The 11,227-nt window shown below is 48.8% G+C and overlaps 1 long non-coding RNA gene and 1 pseudogene across 1 annotated transcript; both read right to left on the bottom strand.

Annotated features, from left to right (window-relative positions):
- Window positions 1-1,254: 1,254 nt before the first annotated feature.
- Window positions 1,255-3,274, bottom strand: LOC140223327 (uncharacterized; annotated as a pseudogene).
- Window positions 3,275-10,007: 6,733 nt separating this feature from the next.
- LOC140223332 (uncharacterized) lies at window positions 10,008-10,984 on the bottom strand. Its single transcript, XR_011898727.1, has 3 exons — window positions 10,863-10,984; window positions 10,404-10,753; window positions 10,008-10,307 (listed from the first exon to the last, which is right to left on the bottom strand). It is a non-coding gene; the product is annotated as an uncharacterized lncRNA (long non-coding RNA).
- Window positions 10,985-11,227: the final 243 nt, after the last annotated feature.

The following is an 11,227-nucleotide window of genomic DNA, read 5'->3' as shown; positions in this document are numbered from 1 at the left end:
AAAATTTGCTACAAGACATTGAAAGTGATGTCGATTTGCTGAGGGACACCGTTCAAAACGCACTTTGCTGATGGACACTTTCGTTTTATGCAAATTTGCTGGAAGACACCGCCTCGAGTAAAATAATATTTTTAACCTGAAGAGGAGAGAGAAACATGATGAAATGACCTTTTTACCCCTACCCCCACATGTGGCCTCTTTCTTCTTCCTCTCTTCCCTTCCCTTCCTTCTTCTTTTCTTCCCCATTTTCCACTCATCCGCACCGCTGCTTTACCCGGATCAAGCGCCGCAGCCGCCTGGAGCAGGCCGCACCGCCGGGATCGAGAGCCGCGGTTGCTTGGAGCAGGCGGCCACCACCGGGATCGAGCATCGCAGCCGCCTTGAGCAGGCCGCGCCGTGGGGGATCGAGCGTCCCAACCTGGAGCCGCTTGCCGTGGGGACCAGGCGCTGCCGGCAGGGGCACACTGTAGGGATTGGGCTGCCGTGCAGTAGGAGTAAACAAATCGCGCGCAGCTGCGGCCTGGCTGCCTGGCACGTACTGGCGCGCAGCTTGCCGTGCCACACTGCCACTGGCCTAGTGCCCATTGCCTGCCAACTGCCGCCCTCCTACGTTGTCTCCCTGTCCCAGCTGGGTGTTGCCCGTCGGAGCAATAGGGACGAGAGGAGTAGAGGACCACACGTTGATCCCGGACCAAAGGAGTGCTCCATAAGATTTGGGAGATCTTGCGATCCTCGTTTCCCTCGTAAAGAGCACAACGACTGGCTGGCGGCACAGCTGGTGATTCACTTCGATGGAGAAAAACCGGACAGCTCTAGCTGCAAGCCCCCACAATGCGCCAGACATGTGTGCCGGGGATAAAAAGGTCATTTCATCACGTTTCTCTCTCCTCTTCAGACTAAAAATATTATTTTACTAGGATTGTGCCCATGCGTTACTAAAGGCAATAAAACATTTATATTGCAATATACATATATATTTAACATGACAATAATAATATGCAAATAAGCGCAATTATGGATAAGTACTTAATCCAACAATACAAGAACAGCATCATTGAATTTAACAAAGCTAAGTATGACATGACATGGCATCCTTAGATGAACAAGAATAAGGCTCTTGCAAGATGCCACAGAACCCTGAATTATGCTGCAGGGTATAAAATCATAAATCCATTATATTTATACTATTTTCCATCCATGATATGGTTCAACCTTTGAATTCCAAAGGAGTACTTCCCATTGTAAGACGAAATATTCAGTAAATGTGCTAGGATCTTGGGAGTTGACACAAAAGAAAACCATTTTTCAAAGCAAGTGAGAATGGTTAAGAAATTAATTTTATTTGAAAAATCGAGTTATTAACACAAAAATTAGAATTCATTAGCTCAGGACGTGTAGTCATGTAGATTACAGGGTACATTGTGTACACAGATTCCATGAGCAATAGTGTATTTAAACTTTCAGGCTGCTGCGCAAGCAAAAGTAGCAAAATATAGTCCAGCAGGTAACACACTAACGCCCGAAGCAAATATGGTCCATTTCACTTGCACAGAACGAAACCAACTGAATGATTCAGGGAATTCTAAAACATGATAATCAAATGATATATGGCCAATCAGTGGTCCTCAGGTTAAACAAAACAATATCAACATATGATTTGGGCACTAATCAAACTAAACCACTAATCAAACTCGAACTTTAAAACAGAATCAACATATGATCTGGGCCCTAATCTGTCCTCTTTGCCAAGCAACATTCAATCATTCATAAATGTAACACAGGATAAATGCAGGTCAGCATAACTTGTACTGTTTCCCCCACATCTTGATAGTGTGAAAAGAGTAGTAATCTACTCCACTTAAAACAGAATCTCAGCAATCACAGGTTAATTATTAGCAATAATAAGCAAGCAAAATGGACAGCTTAAGTTTTCCCCTTCCAATTGTTTCTCTTCACTACCAATTGAACCAAATGTGCTACCTTTAATATAGGAAAAACACCTCATTTCAGTTTCCTGCCTCAAATTACTTCTCTTCCCCACTAATCTCAAATAACACCCTAACGATAAACAACAGGAACAGCATTCCATCGGGAGATTTTAGTAAAATTGATTGAAATTTCGAAATGGACGCCAGTAAAAAAGCAGTAACTGTTACCATCGGCGTGGCGCTCGCTGGTGAAGAGGGGCAAATCGAACCATTTCTCGGGCCACATAGAGATGTGCCTGACGAACACCACGGGCTCCCCCTCGTCGATCTGCCCCTCCTCGGTGACACCGGGCACGGGCTCCCCTTCGTCGATCTCGGCCTCGTCGATATCCCCCTCCGGCGGCGCCGGTGCGCGGGGTTGAGGCCTCCGGCGGTGTCGAGGGCGACGCCACGAACGACGCGACGCCTCAGAAGCGGCGGGCGAGGGTCTCGTTGAGCTCGGAGATGTCGTCCTTGACGCCGCGGCTCGGCGTGCCGGGCTCCTCGGCGACGGCCCCCGGCCACCGGCCCCGCTCCGCTCCCGGCGGAGGCGGCCTCGGGCTCCGGCTCGTCGGAGTCGGAGTCGAGTTCCCCTCGCGGCGAGGAAAGGGTGGCCGCGATGGAGCGCGCGATCCACGACAGGGGGAAGGATCGGGGTGGCCTGGTGGGGGTGGGGCGTGACTGAGCTGCGCTGACGAAGAAGCACCGGCGGCGGCTGGTCCGATTCGGATTTCGGAGACGGCCTCCCCATCCCATAATCAGATGTAACTAAATTAATGCGTCATGCTAATCCCGATCTCCCCCTTTGCTTAGCCCTACTCGGCCTGGCTGACGCACGCCACACGAAACCGAACCCCACACGGCCACACTGCCAGCTAGGCGCCATCCGTGTAACGGGCACGCGCCAAATTTCTTCCCAAAATTAAGAAGCCCTCTTTCCTCTCTCGCTCTCCTCCGTCCCCCCCTCCGCCGCCTTTCCACTTCTTGCCCTAATCCTCCCCAATCCCCAGATCGTTGCAGCAGCTCACCATGGCTACCCTCGCGGCGGACACGCCGCAGCCCGACGACCCCGCGCCCACGCCCTCCGACGACAGGCTCCTCTCCTTCCTCCGCCTGAAGCTCGGCGGCGAGGCCCTCCCCGCCGCCGCCGGCGCTCATTTCCACGACTGCGACATCTACGCCGCCGATCCCGCCACGCTCACGGCGGGGTACCTGCCGGCCCTGGAGAGGAAGGGGGAAGGGTACTCCTGGTTCTTCTTCACCTTCGTGAGGCCCAAGAGCAGCACCGACAGCCGCAAGAAGCGCATGGTCGGCGGCGGCGCGGGCACCTGGCACTCGGAGCGCGCTCCACGGGCCGTGCTCGACGGCGAGGGAAACTGTGTCGGCCACACCCAGTATTTCTCCTACAAGCGCAAGACCGGAAAGAGCTGCAGCGAGAGGACCGACTGGTACATGGTGGAGTTCACCGACGGTCAGGAAGGGGATCACGACCGCATCCACGGCGGCGAGCCCGTGCTGGTTCTCTGCAAGATCTACAAAGCGCACTCCGGTTCGAGGTCATCATCATCATCCTCGCGATCAGCGCGCAAGAGGAAGGCCACGGAAGAGCATGCCGACCCGTCCTTTGCTCCTTTGAAGGCCAAGCGGCGGCTTTTCAGTTCCTCTGCTCCAACGCAGCTGCCTGCGTCACAGGAACAGGTCAGCTCCAGAGTCACCATGACCACCTCTCGATTGGAATTGCAGGGCGAGGCAGCAAAGGTCGAACCAGAGGCTTATCATGGCGAGATCGATGATCATGCATTAGATGATTTCCTCCTGTTCATGAAATCAGAGTTTCAGATCGACACTACATCAGATTATCTCAACTTCTCTACCAATCCAGAGGCGTCACAGGAACAGGTCAGCTCCAGAGTCACCATGGCCACTTCTGGATTGGAATTGCAGAGCGAGGCAGCAAAGGTCGAACCAGAGGCTTATCATGGCGAGACCGATGATGATACAGTAGATGATCTCCTCCTGTACTGGGAATCGCAGTGTAAGACCAACAGTACATCAGATTATAAAAAATTCTCTCCCAATCCAGAGGCGTCGGCGTCGCACAGCAAGACAAGCACTAGACACCCTAGCTCGTTGATGTCTGAAACAGAGATGTCTCAGGCTAAGATCGGCGATACATCAGATTATCTCAGATTCTGGCCTGAACCAGAGGCGTCGCAGGGTATGAGCAACAGCACATCAGATTATCTAAAATTCTCTCCCGAAGCAGAGGCAATGGAAAACATGACAAACACTGCACCTCCAAGCCTAGTGATGTCCGAACCAGGGATGACGGCTCAGGGCAAGATCGGCAGCACATCTGATTATCTCAGACTCTGGTCTGATTTAGAAGCATTTCAGGGTATGATCAACAGTCCATCTCCCAGCTTGTTGACGTCAGAGCCATGGAAGACGTTCAGTTTCGGGTCTGAACCAGAAGTATCGCAGGGTATGATTCACAGTACATCAGAATATCTCAACTTCTCGCCCAAAACAGAGGCATTGCAGAAGACAAGAACTACACCTCGCAGCTTGTTGATGTTCGAGCCAGAGGTGCAGGCGCCGCAGGGTGAGAGTGAGACATCAGCGTTGGACTGGGGCATCCAGATGGCAGGCGTCGGCACCACTCCTGTACTTGGGCATTGCAATGACAACAGCACCACAGCGTCTTGCAGCTGCAGTCTGGGATGGTTTGTTGGAGCGCCGCCTAAATATGACATGTGGAGCACCACCGGATTTCCAAGCAGCCCAAGCATGTTCGGCGGTCCGGCTCTTTGGAGCTGCTAATATCAGAGGAGCTGCGCGCTGTGCAATGAGGACAGATTGTAGGAGGGGCATTCAGTTTTTTTTTTCCTTTTTGCAGCTTCTAGTGCTGGAAAAATTCAGATTGTAGGAGGGGCATTCAGATTGTGCAATGAGGACAGATTCTAGTGCTGTGATTATGTGGTTAGGTAGACTAAAACTCATTAGTTGTGTTCTTGAAAGCCTGTATTTGAATTCAACAAAGGTTCTCCATACATTTAGCATAGTGATCTTTCTATCTGGGTTATTTTTGCAACTTGAACTGTTGTTGTGTCTGGTTTCAGCATATCATTCTATACAATTAAGCTTGTTTGCCTGAAAGTTCTCATTTATAAGCTTAACTCAGGTCTGGGTTGCTGGGTTCTCTGCTGCAATGTTGAAGAAAAGTAGTTCCATGACAGGACCTTCAGCTGAATCTCTTGATGGGCCTATTGTAAATGGCAGCTTGAACAGAGTTAGCTCTAATATGATGCGACCATCATGGGGGATGCTTTCTTCTGTCATCTCTGCAGAAATTCTTTGAGATTGTCCTTAATGTGCCTGATATAAATATGTAAGTCCATTTACTTTTTTTAGTCACTGCCCTGGTTACGTCCATTTACTGTTTTTAGTCACTGCCATGGACAGCTCATATATTTGTGCAGCCAACACTCACAATTGTGCGATCTTTTATGGTGCATAATACTACCAGGTGGTAGTACGAAGTATAGGCTGTTTTTTTTTTTGAACGAATGGGCACGGGATAGTGCCTATTTCATTGAGAAAGTAGATAGTATAGGCTGTTTTTTGATATGGTTAAAATTATGGTTAGCGCAACATATATTATTCGAGATTTTTTTTCGCACTCCATTTTCCCGCACGTCCTCTTCCAGCGTTCGTCCGCCGCCACTGCCCACACGCCGCCGCTGGCTCTTCTCCCTTTCTAGTCCGCCGCCTCCGGCATCTCAGGACGCCGCCAGCGCTGCCGCCGCCTCCTCCTCCTACCTTTCCAGTCTGCCGCCTCCTCCTCCTCCCTTCCCATTCCGCCGCCGCCACCTCCTCCGCAAGAGGTCGAAGCTCTCCAGAAGGGTGGGAACCAGGTGAAGCCATCTGCTGAGTTCGTTGTTCTGCTGTTTGTGGCTTGGGGATGCCGTTTTGGTTCATGTGCTAACTCCTGAACTGATTGATGCAGCGAGCGAGAGAATCGTTCCTGAAGGACTTTGATACCCAGAAAATGAGGCTAACTGATAGCAGGTAAAGAAGAATTCAGTAACTGTTATTTGTTTTGGTAATACATATACATACCAAACAAAAGTCCAACTAAAACCTATTGTTGCAGCAACATTGGCAATCTTAGGGAATTCATAAAAGCTGTTTATGTGGAGGGAAGGTATGCTGGTGGGAGGTTTTCTGAAAGGTCTCCAAGAGATAAACAGGTAGATTTGATTGGATCTTAGAAGTCCAGTTGTTACCCTGTCTGAAAAAAATTATCCATTATTATCATTCTGGCATTTTGACTATCAGAGGCTTCAGCAAGCCTACTGCTATATTCACTGAATACCTTAGAGGTGTATTTGTGATCAAAGCTCATTTATGTTTTATTCACTAAGTAAAGTCTTCTTATAATGTACCTTTCCTAGCATATTTTGTAGCAATGCATCTTTCTGAGGTAAATGATATTCCATCTTGCAGAACCAAAAGGCCCATGAAGAAGAACATAGAAGGGCAAGCTCCTACCATTCATTTTCACAGAGCCCACCTTATGATTATTAGTATGAAGAGCAACGCAATGGGAAACAATCTGCATTCCTAAGTAGGAAGCCTGGCTCAGATCGGGGGGGCTTCAGGGGAAGATTTCTGGATTTGCTTACGATTAACATACCCTGCATGAGAGAATGTCTGAGGATGGCTTTGCTGGTGAGAGTTGTGGATCGAGGACTTCTAACTGCTCAGGGTCAAGTATGAGTGATACAGTTAGAACCGCACCGCAATCACCTAATTTTCCTGATAATGGATGTTTTAGCCCACCTGAGTTAAAAGATCAATCAAATCAACAGAGTTCCTGTGGGCTCACTAGTTCAAAGGTGGGTGGAAATGTATTTCTTGAAAAACGTAATTACTTTCATTTCTTATCACGTTATAAATAAATATACCGGTCTCTCTTGCAGAGAACTGTATCAGCAGGAAACATAGATTCAATCTCTCTTAAGTCAGCCAAGTCAAGCTTGTTTGATTTGATTTTTGAGGATGATAATGTTCAAAGGACTCAGAAGTCCACAAAGTCCGCTGCTCCAAGTTTCATATCCTTTTCTGATGCTATTAGTGCCCCAAATCAAGATCTCTTTAATTCCACATCTACTCAGAAACACCATGTAACTAACTTGGATCAATCTCTAGACCTATTTGCAAATAGGCCTACCGAAACTCCATCTGCTGATAAAGCAATGCCAGCAGCTCCGTTGATACGGTAGAACTAGGGATAGCACGAAGAACCTATTTGTCGCCCTCTCTTGGAGGCTCTAACTACTTTTAGGGTTCTTCTTGCTTGATTACAATGGATGGTGTGGCTATGCTTATATAGCCAGCTACCTAACATACCCAATCTAATCTAAATAACCTTATCTCTCTAACAACCTTATCTCTAATGACCTGCTAACAAACCAATCTTATTCCCCTTGTGGTACTGTTCATGAGCTATAGTACTCATGGGCCTAGGCCTGTGGCCGGCCCACTTGCCATAGCACTCCACCACCCATCAAAGACAGCTCGTCCTCGAGCTGTGGACGATGCTAGCCCAGCCCACACATGCTAGAATGCCCACTGCGGCGCATGCAGTATGCGGTTGAAGGAAAGTGGTGCTGTCCAATGTTGATGAAGATAGCAGCCAGGTACATGCCAGGCAGCAAGCTTCGCACAAAGCATTCCCATGCTGCCCAACATGAAGCCGTAGCCAAATGACCAAGCGTGCGTTGCCTGCAACAGGTTGCAGCCCACTTGAAGGGATGTTGCCGTTGGGTTGCTGCAGGAGATGTGGCCATGGCAGGCGGCCACACCAATAACAGCTTGGTGGTCGTCGATGCTACGAGCGACCAAAGAGCTGGAGTGCTTCTGTTGGCTCAAGCTGCAACCAAGGAGGTCCTGGCCACAGCACTGCCATCAATTGTCCTGGGGACGTTGAGGCTGGAGGTGCTGGTGGAAGTACAGTCTGGCGTCGTGTGGATGAACCGTGGGGACGGAGTTCGCATGCCGGATGTGGGAAGTCGTCGGCAAATGACACCGGGCAACGCGAGGGAAAGCCTTGAGTGGGACCCAACAGCAACCGGTGCTGGCCATCTGGAGACCGACGAAGAGCAGCGTCGGGTGCAGGTGAAGGCCTGGACGAGCTGTATACTGATGCTGATGGCGAGTGGCGTCGGGCGCGGGCAGATTCGGGCGGTGGCATGAACGCGAGCGTGCGCATCCCCGATGATCGAACGACTGATGTGCACGACGAGAAAGGTGCAGCCTATGCTGGCCGCCACTGCCCTGGTGGCCTGGGCGGCTTAGGCGCTGATGTCCACGAGATGACGCCACGCGAGGGCGCGGTCTGTGGCGCCAGTGCCACCATGCTGGTAGAAGTGGAGGCATAAGCTAGCGACCCAGCTGTCGAAGCGGATGGGCTTGAGGACGATGAAGGGGGCATGTCTTGCGCCGAAGCAGCAGTGGAGACAGTCCCTGCCAGCAGATCGGAAGATGTTGTCGTGGCCGGTGAGGACGATGTTGTCGTGGCCGTTGCGGTTGCGGCAGGTTGGGTCTGCAATGGCGGTGAAGATGGCGGCTTGGGTGGTGCCAGCGGAAAATGTCCCGCCTCCGCCTTGTGTAGCCAGCCCAGTGGGTCTTCAGCGCCATCGTACTTGGGAATCTGATCTCGTGGACAGCAGGAGGATGCTCGGAATCGGAGCCGGAGGAACCGTCGGAGGAGAACGCGCCCTTCTGCTCCAGCACCTGCATCTGGACATTGTTGATGGAAGACTGCAGGCGGCCCTATTCCTGATGGATGGACGTCACCTCTGTGTCGATCTTCTTCCTGATGTAGTTCACCGTGGCGATCATCCTGTCGATTGCCTCCTGGAACTTGTCCTCGGTGGTGAAGTTGTTATCGCCCATGGCGGCAAGAAAGCGATGGGTTTAGCGGCGTGCACGGAAATTTAGGCCGAGGTGGAGGGGCGATTGGCGGCAGGCAGAAATCGAGGATGGTCCCGTTTGATACCAAATGATATGGTAGAACCTATTCGTCGCCCTCTCTTGGAGACTCTGACTACTTTTAGGGTTCTTCTTGCTTGATTATAATGGATGGTGTGGCTGTGCTTATATAGCCAGCTACCTAACAAACCTAATCTAATCTAAATAACCTTATATCTCTAACAACATTATCTCTAATGACCTGCTAACAAACCAATCTTACTCCCCTCGTGGTATTGTTCACGAGCTACAGTACTCGTGGGCCTAGGCCTGCGGCCAGCCCACTTGCCATAACATCCGTCAATGGACAATGTTGGGTGGGCTACATTTGATACACCTCCAGAGCAAAAGCAATATTCAGTGACTGGTGTACACCGCACGCCAATGCATTGAGCATGCATTTTTGACTGGTTTCCTGTCGCCAGTAAATGTCAGGAATTCTGTAATCCCACGCCAAGGGCCAAGGCATAGTTAGTAGCTGATGATTTGGTGGATAGATCTCCGGTGGCCATTAACCTGTCTAGATGTAGGCTTTGCCCACTGTACTCAGTGGCATGATAAGAAGGCTTAAGACACTATTATTCTTGCGATGAGTGATGGATGTAAAATGGCACGTTGGCTTGCAAAATTGACGCATCTACGGTGTTACTTTTGGATTGGCTGGCCCCTAACTGGTGATATTTTCAAACGTGTTCACTGAGCTATCTGTATTCATTTCAATGAACCTGAATGTTGCTCGACAGCATGTTTTAGCTCACAGTAAGAAATCTTAAACAGGAAGGTCAATAGCACAATTATGTTAGTTAGCATAGCAGAGCTGCTTGTTCGCTTCACGGACCTAGGTGAAAGATACGTTAGTTAGCATAACAAAATTGCTTGTTAGTTAGCATAACAAAGCTACTTGTTCGCTTCACATACCTGGGTTAAAGATACGAGTCTATAGCTTAAGCTCTCGCAGCCGTCCATTTTTTAGACCGGCGGAACAAATGCGAAGAACACAAATAATGCAACCATTGGGATGGTGTTCAACCTATGGAGCATGAAAGAATCTCACAACAGCAATGTGATACTGCATACCAGCACGCATTCACCCAACCAATTAACTCAACGGAACTCTCTTTAGCTGTTTGGTTCGGTAACATCTGAAGGGCCCAAATTAAACAAAACAATTTACCAAAGCTCAATAACTATTGAGCTCAGGGCATACACCTTACATACGGGAATAGCAACCCAACCCTAAATATCCAGCAATATCATCATCCAAAGGCTCCTAGATGGTCCAAACCTCTCGAAAATTTAGGACTGCAAGGTCATCAAACAGGAAAGATGAGTAACACAATTGTTTGCAGTCACTATTTTGAATGTTTTGCGAGAAGCAAAAAACATAAATTGGCATACCTTGCTGGCAATGTTACTGGACAGCCAGTCCAGGCCTTCATACAATCCCTCGCCAGTTGTAGCACAAGTGCTTTGAATGTACCTATCAGCAAAGATTAAAAAGTCAATAAGTCCTCTGCTGTACCAACAAAACAGTACACAGCTACATATATTACCAAGCAGAAGTACAGAAATACAACACTATGGCTACATCACACTTTGATGGCTTATGGGGAGGAATATGTGATGATAATACGTGGCTGGCGAAGTGAGTGCAGTCCAAGCTTATCAGTAATCTCAGCAGCGTTCATAGCATTCAGAAGATCTTGCTTGTTAGCAAACACAAGCACCACAGCATCACGTAATTCATCCTGCAATCAGTAACATAACGATAGATTTTAAAGTACTCATAACATAACAATAGATATGAGCACACAACAACATACCAGTGAAAATATTCTCAATAGCAAAGGTATTTACCTCATTCAGCATTCGGTGGAGCTCATCCCTGGCTTCAACAACACAACCCCTATCGTTGCTGTCCACAACGAAGATGAGACCCTGTGTGTTCTGGAAGTAATGCCTCCACAACAGCCTGATCTGTTTTCAGGCATTGCGTTAAAAAAAATCAAGACAGTTCAAAAAAAGAATGACTAACAAACTTTGAAATAAAATTGAGGAAGGTAAAACAGAGGATGGTAAGACTAATTTCACTGCAAATAAGCAATACGCTATGTAATATAAAATCATCCATTGAAGAAAATCACAGGATAGAGCAGCGATGATGCCATAGAACTTAAGTGGCTAAGACAAACATAATTGTGCAGAGCTACTGCTCCACAAAA

The sequence above is a fragment of the Setaria viridis genome, chromosome 7 (genome assembly GCF_005286985.2).
Source record: "Setaria viridis chromosome 7, Setaria_viridis_v4.0, whole genome shotgun sequence".
Taxonomy (NCBI): Eukaryota; Viridiplantae; Streptophyta; class Magnoliopsida; order Poales; family Poaceae; genus Setaria; species Setaria viridis.
Note: the sequence above shows the minus strand (reverse complement) of the source record. Positions and strands in the feature narration are given on the sequence as shown.